Source organism: Sinohyriopsis cumingii, chromosome 11 (genome assembly GCF_028554795.1).
Source record: "Sinohyriopsis cumingii isolate HCF-2022 chromosome 11, ASM2855479v2, whole genome shotgun sequence".
NCBI lineage: Eukaryota > Metazoa > Mollusca > Bivalvia > Unionida > Unionidae > Sinohyriopsis > Sinohyriopsis cumingii.
The window spans coordinates 84,257,945-84,274,298 of NC_142971.1; the positions used below are offsets into that span (position 1 = coordinate 84,257,945).

Consider the following 16,354-nt stretch of genomic DNA (forward strand, 5'->3'; position numbering starts at 1 on the left):
GTCTACAGGACGCACAATATCCTCTTGGCTTGACTTGTCATCGATAGGAATTAAGACTAAATCGGAAAACGTGTTAGGTCCTCATAACATATTTCACGTCCCCTGGAATCTTGTTACAGTAGAGACAATGAAAAAGATTAGATTTGGATGCATTTCTCGCACGCTCGACGAGCCACGAAAAAATTAGGAATGCTAATGCCAGTTTCTTGCATGCATTTCTTCTTTTCATCCTTGTGTTTCGATTTGGCGACGTATATGACATCGTTTCTTTCCTGGACAAACTTGCGCCCTGTGGTTGTTGGTGCGTATAAGAACTCGGCAAGTAAAGTGTAATATCAGGAGGTGGCAAGCACTTTTCTGCTGTAAACTTTGTTTCATACGATGTTGTTGGCAACAAGTACGGCTGACCAACGTCCTCGGACAAGCTGAGCACTCAATTAGTTTTTGTTCTTCGGAAAGGCAGGGTTTAGAAACTAAACGACCCCGACATTTCTGTCCACAATGAATGTGTTGCTCGCCATAGTCGCATTTCTCACGATAATAACACTATCAAAGGAATTATGTGATACTGGTAATGGCATCGAGATGTTCTTCGTGATAATAGACATGAATTTAATTTCGGTCTGGAAATCGTCGCCACGAAACACCAGAGTTCGGCGCACCTCTTGAGGGTTCACTTTTAAAGTGTAGAGTTGAACAAAGATTTCTTGCAGTTTTTGCATTTCAGGAATGCCGCAGATCGTCTCTTTGGATAGGCCTACCTGCTGTAACAGGACTTCTTTGCTTTGTTTGCTTAGGTTCAATTTTTAAATGCTCTTTCAGGCTCTTGTCCGTTCTGTCGTGTCATTATTGTCGGAATACATCAGTCCCATGACGATGTCTCGGGCTAAACACATGTGGTCTTGGTCGTTGTCAGTTTTGGGCGATGCTTTGTTTGGTGCTGCGAAGGTCGTCCACGAATAACGCTTTTCTGCGTCCGCTCCATTTCGAAGGGGGAATGTGGGTCATGTAAAGCGTTGCTTTGCTATCGGTGATTTGAAACGTGTCGCTGGATTGCTGAACTTGGAAGGTATCAATTCTCCTGGACTGATAAACTCGATTCAAAATCGCTGGTATGGATTTGTTCCAAGACTTCAGCTCGTGTGCGATGCGATATCTCACGTCGTGGCCTCTTTATTTCTTTTTTTTTATCATTGAAATCATGCGATTGCTTGACCTTGATTACAAAATATCGTTTGACTAAATTTTTGTATATAGCTTGAGAATCTTATAGTTAGAGTATTGTTTCAGTTCACAAACGGTCAAGATCGAAGATTCACCACAGATTGAGCTTATGTGCGTCATACGAAGAATTACATCAGATAAGGAATATTCTATCTCTCGAAATAAGACTTTAAAATACTTATTATATCTGTCAGGAAAATGACATTGGGCTACATAATGTCCGCAACGTCAAGAGAGAAAAAAACAAGATACCCGTTATAATTGTCAGGACAAAGAACATTGGTATTTAGAGTGTCCGAAGAAAAAAGAGAACCAGCCAAAGAAACAATAGGAGACGTCTTCCAAAAATGAAGAAGAAACCATACTCGTCCAGAAAAAAAAGAACAATAGAGGAGAAGAAAGTAACGAAGATGAAGAGACTGTGCCAGTGAAGAAATTTAAATGGACAAAGAAAGAGCGAAAGAAGAAAATTAACTTTTTTCGATGTGTTGCGACATTTCATTGTTATTTTCAAAAAATAAGAAAATTTACCAGAACGAAAAAAAGCAAATGTCTATATTTGTATAATAAGGATCTACACGCACGCACCCACACATGTCCATCATTCAGACATCATGGGAAAAAGGTTTTCAGTTTTACTTCATCTGGCAATCTTTGTGAAGCCTTTCTTTTCTGGAGAGGTGAGTATCCCTGAAAAGGACGTTTGGATGTTTGTTTTTGTACCAACTGATAAGCTAGAGGCAAGTAGTTATAACTGCATTTTACCCTTGCCACAGCCAAGCCCTACTTCTTCACTTGCTATCGTAGATGATATGGTAGTAATCGCTGTTGCTGATGGCCTCTCAGTGGTAGTCATCATAGAGGAAGTGATGACTGGGGTTGAAATGGTTCCGGAATGTCTTTTTCTCTTAGGTCGAGTTAAAGAAGTCTGATACATCTATCTAAGATACTTTAACTCTGCCAAAATGTCTAGTAGCATCGTCAACGTTTGACTTTTTTCACCATCCTTCTTTTCTCCTTCACGCTTTCTTTTCTCTTCTTCTTCATCTTGTTTTTTTCTTTCCTCTTCTTGCTGTTAAATGAGATAAGGCATGGTCTACTTATTTCTGCGGTTGTAAACATTTATCCACTTCTTCCTTCTGCCTCTTCCTAAAATCATCTACCCGCGGTAAGCAAGGAGAAGGCAGTGAACCTACTGGTACAATAATAAATTCTTGTAAAGAAGAAAGAAGATCGGCCAAATCCCAATTAAAATCACTCTTTTCGGGAAGTATAACCGTGGTTGGTTAGGAAGGCACCATGCCATCACTCCTCGAATCGTCCACAGGCGCACTCAACTACATCGTTTTCTTAGCCATGCTAACCTTTCACAGTGATTTCACAACGAAAGAATGATGTTTTACTCAAATACTAAAACTGTGGTATTTTACTCATATAGTAAAAATGTCTTCACTCAAATAGTGAAAATGATGAAAACAAAGAGACAGATTTACAAAACATCTTTACAATCCCCTAAACACACTGGGTATTACAAATCCCAAAGATTGGCTACCAGTCACACTGGTCATTGAGCAGTCAGTCTTCCAGGTTTTTCAATCAAGCAATCAGCGCCCACCAATTTCCGTCAGCAACGCCCGATCACCTACCACTCGACCAGCAACACTGTTTACTCAGCTCTACGGCTGCTATGGTGCAGCTTCACAGCTGCTATAGTCAGCTTATATGGTTAGCTCTGCAGCTGGTACCACGTCGACTCCGATCACTCCGATAACTCTGATCACTCTGGTCAGCTGAATATACATCTAACGCAGTGTACTTTGCATGACACGGACATATACCATAAATGTAATGACGTTATATACGGTATTCTACACAGATTGCATTATCGGCACTATAATTACAAAACAATATACAAGTTCAAAAGTGAACCTAACCATGCACCAGCAAAAATCCTATGATACTAAACGTTTATTAAAAATGCAGTTTTATAGATTGCTGATAAAAAATCTCTTGCTAAGTCACAAACAGTAACAGAAAATATTTGCATGATACTCGTATGCCGAACCTACATAGAAAATATACAAAAATAAACGTGGCAGTATAATATTTATAACTTATACAAAAGAAATTATTAACTGACATACCTCTACAGCCGAATATGTGCAAGGCCTTAAAGTAGACCGCTCACTGACAAGACGTTCCGTGATGTAAATATTTAGTCTTACGGCGAGGCATTTATACACAGACGATGCCGTAATACATAGTCTAAGCGCTGGAAGTATTCGGTTCTTCCCATTGATAACAATAGTTGTTATTTATCCCTTTCAAATTCGACATGGGTTTGTCGAGTTTCTTTTCAACAATTTCTAAACCTTTATAGCTATACATTAGGTACCAACTCATAGCAATTCAAGATACATTGTTTAGCCACAGCATATTCAGGACCTTGTTGTACCGACGGTGAAGTGCAGAATTGGCAATAAGTACACTTTGCGATAACAAAGTTCAATTTTATCTTGGTCATTTCAAGTTTTCAGCAATTTTCTCAAACTGAGGAAAGTATTTAACTGTTTCTGTTTTTTTAAGAAAAGGTGTAATTAGTGCCGGATTTAGACATAGCGAGGCCCTAAGCCATAGGAAGCTATCGAGGCCCTATTTGGTACAAAATAAATTTGAGATGCCCCTTTAAACTGTGCGGCCCTAATCTGTAGTTTGTTTGGCTTATGCCTAAATCCGGCACTGGGTGTAATAAAGCAATATATTTGGTAAATTGAAAACCGAAACTTGTGTATAAATTTGGACGGGTGTGCTCATACTGACAGTGGTAATCCGTTTAATTTCAACTCTCTCTCTCTCTCTCTCTCTCTCTCTCTCTCTCTCTCTCTACTTTCTATATCGAAATTTGCATTTGCCGTTCTTGTTTCTCTCCTTACATTTGCATTTGCCTCTCTTCCCTCTGCACTCTCTCTCTCACTCTCTCTCTAGCTCTCCCTCTCTCTCTTCCTTTTCTTGCTTGCCTCTATATTTCTAATTCGTGCATTAATATTTCCCTCTTTTCCAGAACATTCTAAATTTTTTAAGTAAGGTAAGACATTGAAATTAAATACCAGTAAATAAAACAACAGAAGTTACGTACGCCATAATTATTTTACCCCCAATCACTGAGAAAGGTCAAGCAACAAAATACAAATTAAATATACGTAACAAAATGTTTGAAAAATATAATTTGATTCGCCTTGTCTCAAAACGATCAAAGCTTCGCTCTTCCTTTGATCAGATACTAATGTAACTGTTTGCGCTATAGATCCACGACCCATAGTTCTTGGTTTAAGTTAGTCAACATGATTTTAATTTGAGTGTCAATCATTCTTATATTATCTCTTTCCACAGTATCCTTTTATATTTACTACAATTCAATAAACAAGAATGTATATACAAGGATGTATATACAAGAACATATATATATATATATATATATATATATATATATATATATATATATATATATATATATATATATATATATATATATATATATATATATATATATATATATATATATATATATATATATATATATATATATACATAGTCCAATGGACCTTTAAGCTAGTAATTATCTGCACATCAAGGCTCCAGTATCCACGTGTCAGTACATAATATAGTTCTGTCCATTAAGTAGGTTGTGCAAGGCATACTTTTTAGTGGCATTGTAACTTAATCCGTAGTTATTCACCCTCTTAATAAAACCTTTGGTTGAACAAGAAGAAGGTAAAACATGTTGAATGGATAACACTTCCATTGCATTTGACGGTTTCCATATTGTACTGGCAAGTTTAGTAATGTTTGCCTAAATACTTGTAAGGTACCAGTATATACATTTGATGGTTTCCATACTGTATTGTCAAGTAAATATTTGCTTAAATACTTGTAAGGCATCAGCATTAACATTTGATGGTTTCATTACTGTACTGTCAAGTAAATGTTTGCTTAAATATTTGTAAGGTACCGGTATATACATTTGATAGTTTCCATACTGTATTGTCAAGTAAATATTTGCTTAAATACTTGTAAGGTACAAGTATATACATTTGATAGTTTCCATACTGTATTGTCAAGTAAATATTTGCTTAAATACTTGTAAGGTACAAGTATATACATTTGATAGTTTCCATACTGTATTGTCAAGTAAATGTTTGCTTAAATATTTGTAAGGTGCCAGTCTATGCAGCAAGTAGATGAATAAGAGAGATATGGTAATTTTCACAAAAGTTAATTTTCCATTACATACACAGCATCAAATTATCACGCAATCACTTCAGAATAGACATGGTCTGTCAGAGTTTTGTTAAAAAGCAGACCCATTGCAAATACTGTCAAATAATCATCACCCATCTGGTGTCAAAAGAAAGAATTATCGTACAGTCCCTTCCAAATATAATTACGTTATAACACAGACCCATATAAAATATTAACGTACAAGTCATCCATTAGATTATTCTGTTATTAGACATACAGAAAAACAACATTATCAAATGATCACTTCCCTACAGAATTGTGCTATCACATAATCATCTTCAATTCAGGTGCTGCCAGTTTAAGAATTTGATTAGAAGTCACATAATGGAAGACAGTATTACAACAGCGATATTGTGTACCCTAAGAAGTCGTTCTGAAGTTGAGTTGTATCCCTCTGACCTACTTGTCTTCAAGCACAAAAGTTTTGAAACTCAAGCCCTGAAATCACCACAGCCACAAACAACCATGACTATATTTGGGAACTGAGACAGAGTGTTTGATTATCGACTGATCTTCCAGAAACATTATACCAATTCGAATGTTTTAAGTTTTCTGTAAATTCATATAGACAGACTTCCGGTCACAAGGTCGAGTCCATATTATCAATGAAAATGTTACCTTCACCCCTCCCTTCCTGCTGAGTGTATACAGGATCTAAAACCTTGGTTATCATCTATCCCTCCTCAAATATCATATCAAATATGCTCACTCTCTTTCAATCGATGGAAATGGTAATTAGATTACAAGGAGAACGGTTAATGACATCCGGTCATGATTTATAACAATATGTTCACGAAAGTACGGATATAAAAACACTTAAGTTTGTAAAGAAATTAGTTTTATCATTTGATATAATTACATCCTTTATTATATTTCATTTCTAGATCGCGAAATGAGAAGTTCTATTTACGTGTACTTGTCAGTAGGCATATATGTATGAAGGCAGCTAGTTAGGTAAGCGTGAAGCAAAACTTTAATTGAATATTTGCAGCCACTGAAGATGTGTGTGTGTGTGTGTGTGTGTGTGTGTGATTTGGATTTTTAACGTATCTTTAACAATTTTTCAGTGATATCGCTACGATGTCTGTAGTGTGGCAGTTTATGGTGATGTCTAGCACTGGAGCATCATGCCGCAGTCATGTAGCATGATGTCCCACCCAGTCACATTATCCTGACACCAGGCCGACAAGTCGAAACACTAACTTCTTAATGCTGAGCGCCATGCGAGGCAGCTGTTATTACCATTTTTGGAAGTCTTTCTTATGACTCGGCCGGGGACCGAACCCACGACCTCCAGCATCCGAGGCGGACGCTCTAACCACTAGGCCACCACTGAAGATAATCCAGCAAAATGTTGACAATATTGACTATATGTGTAATAGTCATTGTAAGGGTAATCTGGTGGCTCACATGATTTTAAATCATACAAATCCTTATACAACTAGTACTACTACTACTACTGATGCTGATACCGCTACTGCTATCAATGAAAGATAAAGCCGCTCACCGTAAAACAGCCCTTTTTAGAGCTAAATTTGGGATCTTATACTTGCATTATAAGATCCCTTTTGGGTAAGTAAGTTCTCAGTTGCTTAACAGGATTGGCAATACGTGTGATAAATTTAAAGTATGGGATCTTGTCAAAAATGACCGAAAAACTGATTAAGATCACCAAAATCAATAAAAATGCAACTTATTCCAAACGATTGGTATATTCATTCCTTTAGACAACATGTACGCTCAGTATCGAATTTTTGTTTTAAAAACTGGACATTTCAACAACCTAATACCTCATGATCATACGCTGCTGCCGAATTTTTAAAACTGGAATACCCAAATATAGGTGATGTGATATAGTATGGCGCAATAAGCCGGGTCAATTCTTGCCCTGGACTTTCAATCTGACCCTTGAAAGCCATACTCCAAACAAACGGTATCGCGTAACTCAAAGGCAATAAACAAGCACTTGAGGGACAAATACAAGAACCCATAGTACAAGAAATGAAACCAAGCAATCTAACTCAGAAATGTTTGAATCTGTTAAGGTCATAACTAAATAGCATAAAAGGGGAAAACCCCTAAATATTGTCGAATTCGAAAAACAATTTATAATCTAGAATACAAAGTGAAAATTTAAAAAGAACTTAACGTATTGTGAATGCACTCCAAAATAGTCCTAAAAATTGTACCAAAAGTCAAATGTATAGAGTTCCGAATAAATTTCAATTTTTCATATGCGGATGTGTTAATACCATCGAATGCGCTAACGTTCCAAAAAGTCTCGATGTATCACAAAAATGTAAAAACAGACCCAATCTTATGAAGAAACGTACTTGAATGAATTCACAATAATCCAAAAATAGTTATTTAGTCCGAAAATATTGAACACTTTGTAATTACAGTGAATAATTAAAGTATTTCAAATTTTAATCTGAACACATTGATTAGACCAATTTCACTTTGGATGGTAAGATAGGAATGAGTAGTTTTGTAGTATACGTCATTAATATAAAACCTAAAACATAACAAAAGAGCCAGTATGAAGGTCATGTTCCTTTCAGATTCGTAAGCAACTTGCTTCTAGGACATTCTTAATTTCTATATAAATAGACCTTGAACTGAATTTCAATAGTTTCAAGATTGAGAAACCACTGCATGTTGATCTGGCGATATTTTTCTTCTTGCTCCATATGCTACCGCAAGCAAACTTTCATTTCGATGTATGGTAGATGTGTCTGCCACTTTAAATATTTCCTTTTATTTTAATATATTTGTACAGTTCCTCTCTTTCTATGCCTTTCCATCTGTGTACGGAATTAACAGTATGTAGGATTTTAGTAAATGTTTATGTTGTAGGAGGAAAACTCTATTATTAATGTAGTTTTAGCTACAATACTACAAATATACAAAAGTTTATATTCATGTATATTTCAACATGCAATGTAATTTTAAATGTATTGATTTTGCTCTTTTTCTGTCCATAAAAATGCTTTGAAGATCTAAAACAATTTGAGAGGTTTTACAAGCGTTCAAGGTACAATGGGATTCTCCTTGAAATAGGCATGTAATTCAGCTTGTACGTGGAAACCGACATATAAAATGTACATGTTTCGTTGTTTCTGGTACTGCAAGAAATTAACTAGTAGCTGCCGAGTCTTAACAAGCAAGAAATCACACATATCCCTCTCATAAAAGGCTCTTTGTACTACGCATGTACATGATGAAGTCTACGAAACCTCCTATATTCTCAATAATTTCTAATTTCGTACAATTTAACTTGCATAATGTGGATCATTATCTTTGGTCTATACATTCCTAATCATGCTTTATTTTTCCTGGTCTCCTCGATCAGTCCTCAGGAAGACATCTTATTTAGTTGGCAGTTTTAACTCAGCTCTCTACAACTTCAAACTCGCTTCATGAGCCAAAGTGGGTCAGTGTAATAATGAGCAGCAACAGGATTATAGTATTTTATTTGAATCATTCGCAAGGAATCAGCGTAGCTCTATAAACGCAATAGTTACAAATGGCACCTAAAGGTTCAAATCTGAAGTGGTTCATGGCATTGTTAACGGTATTTGGAATTATCCAGTTAAACAGTGGCGAATGAAATTCACCCATATAATGATATCCGTGTATTCTTATAGGTAAATATATTTCCTATAAAAAGGACTACATAATTAAATATTGTTTCAATGTCGCTGTAAATTGTTCAAAACTTAGAACCTTTAATAACTATGCCAATAACTGTCCCCATGATCTCATAGCCTCATCAAAACCTGAATATTCGTTTAGCCGTATTTAGGAACCTATCAGCCATCAAAGTATTGCTAAATGACATATGAGTGTTATCTCTTGTTCGAGCTATTTTTTTATATAAAGTTATGACTTGCATATACTGAATGATTAGTGGAAAGAATTTGAATATTGGTAATTTCAATTGCATAATTTTGGTTCCTGATAACTTTGAAATCAAACACTTTCTTGGTTTGTATTCGTTAATATCATGATCTGTTATAGGTAATTATATTACTAACTGAACCAGTTGAACAAGTTCTAAATTTATTGTTTGGAGCCTTATTCCAATTACTTTTAGTGCGTGCTTCTACCACCGTATAGGTCCTGGCTATTAATACACTGCTTTCGATGGCATGTTTTTCCTGTTATTTTATGTTTCTTGTGGCTATGTCTACGTCGTTGCTTTTGATGCTACTCTATTCGTTTCCTTTGTTTATAATGTTTTGTTCTTTCCTTCGTCGGTGAACATCTCCTTGCCTTCGTTCTCTTTGTTTCAATGAGCAAATAAGACCAATTAAGGTGTTCTGATTGTTTCGCTCTCATGTTTGAGTACTATATGCTTTGATTCGTTGTGATATTCTCCTTTGGATTTGGTATTTTTTTTTCCGATTAATCTTTAATATGTTTATGACTATTTTAGTTTATCTGATCCAGGTTTTATCGTTGTTTTTTCAGTTCGTCTTTGTCATATCGGCATCGAATTCCTAATGCATTCGATGTTTATGATGTCGTACTCTGCTACTCTAATGATTTAAATTTTATCACACATTATTACATTATTGAAAGAACGAAACATCTTGCAGGACTTTTTACGCATTGAAAGACACTAATTTATAAATTTGGTTAAATTATTAACTGTATTTCGCACTGGAAAAGCAATGATTTATTTAGAAATGAAGTCTATAACAATCTGCTTGTATAGGATTCAAATGACTAAAATGTCAGTATTGTATAATGTAGCTTTGTTTTGAGGTTTGATCTCCATTAATAACGTTTGGATCTTTTATATGTTACGATGTGTTTTGTTTTGTTTTCTCTAACTGTTCTAATAATTTTTTCCTCCTCAGCTTTCAAAATATTTACACATATATTATTTTCTAGATATCCATCATTTGTCTTCTTGAATCTGTGTTGCACTTCATGTTCATAACACGTCATATAAGCCCGTTTAAGCTTTTTGACGTTTGTAATAGTCATCATTGATAATAATCATTGTCATAACAATCATTTATTTCGTAAATATTACTATGACTAAAACTGACTACACATCACTGCATACTAATGACTTTAGTGGCTGGTATTGACTTTAATAACTTAAGCAACGTTAGGTTGTCTACCTCAGTGACTATAAATTATACCAAAATGACTTTTTTCTTACTTAAATACGAGGAGTACTTTAACCTTGTTACAATTTTCAACACTTTGTATATGTCGAGTTTTTCCGAAGATTCTGAAAGCAAATATTCGAGATGATATGAATGAGTTCAAATCTATAAACAAAATCAAGACCTTCGCAAAGTGGAAAATGGGCAATATTTAATAACTGGAATTGAAATATGTTGTTAAGAACAGTTTTGCAAAAGCATATTAACTGATATAACAGTGAATGCCAACCATTTCTTTTCTGGTGGATTAAACTCCAGTGAGAAATAATACACACTTTTTTGACAAGTCACATCAAAATAGAATAAAGGTATAAACAGAATGCCCATTTTGTAGGAGATCGAAGGCAATTGGTTCTGGATATAACGTAAATGAAAATATAAGCAAAACTAAAGCAAACAGAGAATGAAAGCTTTCTGTAACACTTTACATATATTTTCTTGCTTATTATTATTGGTTGTATACTTATTTACAAATTTAGTCATACCTAGAGTCATACCACTCTCAACTATGGGACGCGATGAAGAACAGCTTCGAACTGCTCACAAAACAACTACGAAAACAAGAAAGTCAACTGGTGCAGTCTAAGCACATTGCACTGCACCACAAATACACAACAGAGCCATTGCAGTATGAAAAAGCATATCATGCAACAAGAAATATGATCATTAATCATTTCCCTGAAATGTTGTGAGGTGTACCTAAGCCAGTGTCTCTTTATTTACTCCTAAAGTATATAAGTATCCGATTTTAGTGTCTTATAAATTACATGTCTGAAACAAAAAATATCATCAATGTCATTTAGAGAGCACTTCTAAAGTAGTATTGATAGTTAACAATAGCACACTACTCTGCTATACAATGTGTCCGTGTCAAAGTTGTTTGTTGCAGAGATTACCTTTACATATCACTAAATCTAATCTCAGCAATGTCTGTTTCATTCTACAAGTTTTGTTTACATGGGACCGTTATTCATTAGATACATATTCTTGTACTCTTTCAGTGCCTTTTTATCCATGCAGCCTTTCATACAATGTCTACAATGTTAGTACCAAATTGTATTTCTTGTTTCAGTGTCGTAAAATATCGATTTTTAGAAGTTTAAATATTGTATAATGTTGCTAGTATTGTACCTGCAAATTTCTCAGAATTACTGTAAAATACTTAATTTGACTTTTATATACCTGTAGATTATAGACATTTAAGAGAGAGAGTAAAAACTTTTGACAATTTGTTGTACGTTTTCCAATGATATTAGTGCATTGTTAATAAGCTACCTGTATAATTTAATTTTGTGCAGTTCCTTTTTATACTCAACGAATGAAATAGAAAATTTTGAGGTGTAGTTATAGTTAAGCATATAACAAATGGACAAAATTAATTTGTTTGAAAAAAGGCAAACTAATTGTTCAATATAGTTTTGAAACCAAATGCACCAACTATTAGATGACATACATCTTTGATTAGATACATAACAAATACATGAACTAAACTTATTTAAATATATGAAAATGTAAATACCAGTCTTTCTTAATACACATTCCTTGTAGATTATGCATGTCTTTTTCATATTATTATTAATAATAATAATACTTTATTCAGTAATTTAGACCACCGGCCCATATTACAAAATAAAGTACAAGTAAATATAATGTGCGCCATGATTAAAAAAGTTAAATATGGCATTCATCATGAGTATAGATACGTAATTTCCAATAATTGGTGCATTATTTTATAAAGATATTAATAGTATATTATTCACCATTCATTTGAGTAATCAAAGACTGTCTAAGATGAAAACCTGAATTGAAGAAGTAAAAAATAATTCATATATTATTATGATTCATTAGGGAGACACATTTTTCTACAGAAAGAAAGAGATAATAAACTTCACTGAAGTATTTCTTTTTTTATATGGATGTAAGCTGGACAAAGACAAAAAAGCTTTGCAGTATTGGTGCAATTAGCATCATCATCAGTGTAAAGTATTGCACAAATATCATCAATGTTGCATTCAAGCTTCAGCTATTGTATAATCAAATCGTTAATAAAATGGGAAAACATGATATAGCTTAAATCAAAACCTTGCATTGTACCTAATGTACAATTAAAATAAGCAGTTAAGCCTTTGGGTATTCGGACACAGCTTTTTAGATTTCTTTACATATCTATTAAAATGTTTACTACTTTACCATTCATACCCGTACATATTATTGACGACCATAACATATCTTGCTGTATTTTATCAAAAGCTTTTCTTTTAAAATCTACAAAAAGACAACAAAATCTAAATTTTGTTTTGGATATATATTTCTGAGCTAAAGCCTGAATAATAAAAATATTTTCGCATGCGGAATATTTGTTCCTAAAACCTGCCTGTGCTTTGTCTAAAACAACATTATCTTCCGCCCACGTGTATATACAAGTATGCAATGTATCAGTAAAGACTTTACATAGAGTATCAAATAGAAATATACCTCTGTAAATGTTTAGATCGTTCTTGTCACGACACATATATATAGGACAGATAATACTCTTCTCCCACTGTTAAAGAAAATAACCGAATTCACAAATTTTGCTGAATAGAGCGTGAAGGAATGGTAAGATGGTTTCGTTAGTGCACTGATAAAAAAGAGAATAGGTATCATACCAGGTCCAGGCATTGTGTTTTTGATTTTAAGAAAACTTGTCATAATTTCATCATTTGTAACTGGATTATTTAAGTCATCGATCTGTGAGGTAGTTCTTCACTAGCAATATTATTATAGTCATCAAAATACAGATTTAAAGTATTCATACCAGTCTGTGGGGAGATATAGTTTACTTCGTGTTGAAAATAAAGCCTTTCCTGTGTCAAAATATGCCAGAATTGTCAAGCAGTTGTCTTTTACTCGAGTTAATTTGTTCATCTGGATTTCTCTAGTGTATCTTTTCTTGAGAGTTAGTCTAACTGAGCAATATATTGGAAAATGTGTTCATTCATATCAATGCTGCTGATATACCTAAATAGTTAAGAGGAACATATCATATAGTCATCTACCCTGTAACCATTATGAGTTATGCATCTGAACTGACCATTTTTATCATCCTTCCATTCATAATATGAATATTACAATTTCTGCATTAATCTACTAATGATAAGCCAAAACTGTTATACACTTTATTGTCTGCATCGACAAATTATCTGTATCATAACAACATTGCATCCATACACAAAATCAATTGAATCCTCGGGGATAAAATCTTCAAAATTCTTAATGCTAGCACTGAAATCTCCCGATCAGAAAATATAACAATTTATGTATTAGCTTTTGATGATAAATAACTTCTCGCTTAATAATTCAATTCCATCTTCACTAATATTGTTGTATATTGGAGACTATTCAGGGGAAATATACGTGAACACTATAATTATATATGTATCAGCATGCAAAGTTGATGACATAAGTAACAGAGCTACACAGTCATTACACATATCAACTAATCATTTAACAAAATCTTTCATCATGACAGTTTTGCCCACAAAAATGATTTCACCTTCGAATTCCTAACTTTACTCACCATTGTACGAACACAACTCTAAGTGATATAATCTTCAGGAAAAATTGTCAAATCCATCTAATGATCTTCTACAAGTTTCAAATAAACCAATGATATGAAATCTCTTTTAAGTTGTCTTTATTCCACAAAAGAATGCTTAGGTCAACAAATTTGTGATGGCTATTTTGTAAAACATATATGGGTATTTGCCTGTGACCTACGTTGTTTGTAGGATTCCTTCGAATGAAGAAGGGATGTCTCCTGCGCCGAGATTCCTGTCTGTCATTTCTGTGGTATCTCAATAAGAGGCATTTCTTGCATCACCATATCGTGTACTTCCCACATTAGCCGCTTGAGTATAAGAATGTAATATGTCATTCTGTCTTAAAGGGTTGTGTTTATTAGCTGGTTTCACCAGCCACCAGCTCACTGCTCCAGTCATACATCTACACTTGTTGTCCAATGATAAGCCTGTCAAACTTGATGGAAACATAATCACCCTTTCGCCTAAATCTAGTCATATAATCATACAGTGCTTTCATTCTATCCCTGATATGCTTGCGGAATATCCTCCAATACCCTAAAGCCTAAAGTTATCATTGCGCTTTAGAAATTCTCGTGTTTATTACCACGTGTTTTTCGTCGTTGTACTTGCCGAACTAAACAATAATTGGTCTGGTAGAAATTGTTTAATTGTCGCTAGTGATGTTGTTACATAGCCTGTGCGCTTGCTCTATTGCTATGGAATGTAAATCAGCTATATGGAGAGCGCCTTAAAGGAAATCGCAAATTTTGCATTTGGGAATATCCATATTCAATTCCATGAAACAACTTCTTTCTCTGTGACTGTGATTCTAAATTAACCAATCTTTTATCAAGATTAACAATTTTATTAGACTAGATTAGCTCCTAGTTCACTTGCCAATTTCGCAGAAAGTTTTAAATAACAATCATTAAGTGATTTAAGTTAATGATGTATATCTTTAAAGACTTGACCAATATCATCATCCGTATGTGGATTAGGGGATGAACGAGTCATACAAACTTGATAATTTAGTCAAGGAATTTTTTCATTTACATAACTTTGAAGGTGAGATGTTTTGACATAATGGAACTCGTGTTGTTAAAATATGCACATATGTTTAATACTTGAAAAGGAAAAATGTTTGGAAGAGTTACATGACTTCCATGCATGAATACTTTCTTCTCTATATTGATCATTGTTGCATGTTTTATTCACGTGAACAATTGGTCTATTGACTTAATTTACATCACATAATTTGAAATGGAAAAAAATCTTTTTCATATTTAAGACTGTAATAATGTTAAAATAATGTTAAAATCATTTCACTATGAGTAGGTTAAATTGTAAGAGTCTAGAGCTTTAAGCTAAGTAACAGAAAGAAGCAAAACTCATTTACCTGCAATAACAATGTAAAAGTTTAAGCAACGAGATGCATGTTTTCAGTGACCCGTCGTTACTCACACAAGAAGAAGAACCAAAGAATGGGCTGCCAGACGGATTGTACTATGACCAGAACAAATAAAAGATATCAACAAAAAAGATCTTTCTATAAATTATTGTGAGATGTTTTAGGCTAGGATCAGCAACAGAGGCTGCTGAGCAATATACTTTCCGGTTTGTAATTATCTTATTGATGTCAGTCGTTTTGTACATCAGTATAACACTTTTTTGCCTAGTTCTGCTCTACAATTTGTTCCAGGTCCTGTAGGTACACAGACTGGTACAACAGTTCAAGCCAAACTGGCATTCTATGTTATATGGGTTCACTGAAGATGGAACAATATTACCACACTTCATTTTTTCCAGTGGCATTTTGTGACAAAGAATATCAACGTTTCAGGACTTGTCTGTACTCATAACTGGGCAGCATCTCATCAATTGTTTGAAAGACGGTTTCTTTACTTTTGCACTATTCAACACTAGTACTGAGTGTTTTTATGTTTAATTTCTTTTCTTTCTTTCCATAATGTTTTGTTGTTGCTTTGTTTTATATGCTTTCTGCAGGTCATCATCACTTTGAGTTACACATAGTACTGGAGGTGTTTGAGCCCTATGTGTGTAGTGGCGGTTTAAGCCCTAAATTGT

At 34.2% G+C, this 16,354-nt stretch overlaps 1 protein-coding gene across 1 annotated transcript in view; it reads right to left on the reverse strand.

The window, feature by feature from the left end:
• LOC149788886 (plexin-B-like) overlaps window positions 1-16,354 on the reverse strand; it is a 446,804-nt gene that overhangs the window by 143,789 nt on the left and 286,661 nt on the right. The window lies entirely within an intron of this gene.